The sequence below is a fragment of the Penaeus monodon genome, chromosome 34 (genome assembly GCF_015228065.2).
Source record: "Penaeus monodon isolate SGIC_2016 chromosome 34, NSTDA_Pmon_1, whole genome shotgun sequence".
Classification (NCBI taxonomy): Eukaryota; Metazoa; Arthropoda; class Malacostraca; order Decapoda; family Penaeidae; genus Penaeus; species Penaeus monodon.
The window spans coordinates 6,838,563-6,839,877 of NC_051419.1; the positions used below are offsets into that span (position 1 = coordinate 6,838,563).

The 1,315-nt window shown below is 44.8% G+C and overlaps 1 pseudogene; it reads left to right on the forward strand.

Moving 5' to 3' along the window:
- The window catches only part of LOC119594555, a 22,937-nt pseudogene that overhangs the window by 18,493 nt on the left and 3,129 nt on the right, over positions 1–1,315 (forward strand).

The following is a 1,315-nucleotide window of genomic DNA, read 5'->3' on the forward strand; positions in this document are numbered from 1 at the left end:
GCTGGCATGACCTCCTCCCCCCCGCTGCCCGCCTCCTGCGCTAGGACCATGAAGGGGCAACAGCAGCCAGTGGAGAGCGGGAGGCAGCCGAGGACGCACGTCAGCGCGGCGCAGCGACCGAGCCGATACGCCCATTTTGAGCACGAGACGGACCACACCGGCGACATATTAGCCGCAGCAACCACCGAAGCCACAACTGCGAGCCAGCTGTACCACCACCTGAGCCAAGACGCGGACCAGCTGTGTCCCGAAGACGATTTCCTGGACCGCTTCGAGGAGGAAGAACCACTCACGGATGACATGACAGCGGAGAACACCCTGCTCGCCCACCGCCGCACGGCCTCCCCGGCGGACAGCGCCTCCACTCGCAAGGTGAGTGCCAGAGACAGTGCCTGCGCGTGCCTGTGCATGACTGCCGAGTGCGTGCAAAGGTTACCTGATGCTGGATAAAGTGGCGATTCATGCGTAAGAGCCAGTCAGTGCAACTAATTGCCTTGTGTGTATGCTTGTGGAGAAAACGGTGACTTGCTAAAAAGTTGATAGGGACTTCAATGCAGTTTAGAAAGTGATCCGTTATGGAATTAAATACTAAAACTTGGCTTCAAATTCTGTACATGCAAGTTTAATGCCACATGAGATATAAATAATAAATGAATAGTGAATAAAAGTTTTTCAACACTTGTACTAGTATAAGAGTTTGTAGATTTTGTGCTGAGAGAAAAGGAAAGTTAAAGAGATGCTGAATCACTGGTTGATCTGCAGTTGATTATTGGAACTAAAAGAGACAAAGACAGGAAGACTGTAAATGATAATGAACGATTGGATATGCAACTTTATATTCAAATCCAAGTAAATATAAAGTTATATTTATATGAATATAAAAGAAACAAAGGTGATTTACCTTAAGTCAGCGTACAGTTTAGATGAAATACCTAATATGGAAATTAGATAAAAACTTGTCAATAGGGAAATTACTAAAAATAGCGACGGAAAATTCGACATCGTAGGCGAACTTTTCGCTTTTTCGAATCCAAAGTTCAATGACAAGAAGTAAAAATATTACATGGGAAGAAATTGTAGTAAAAAGGATTTTTTTGAAGACTGTACCCGGCCGAGAACGTGTTCGGACGCCGTTTTTTTTTTACTCTTAATTTCTTTTTTTGTCGTTTCCTTTTTTGTAAATTCTATCTAGACTTGTCTGTCTCGCCTCAGTGAGTTCGCGTTTGAGGAAGCCAAAGCCAGTGCCAATGTCGAGGTAACTAAGTTCGCTGACATTACCGATTTTGTACATCGTGTTCGCTTGTTTTATTTTCCT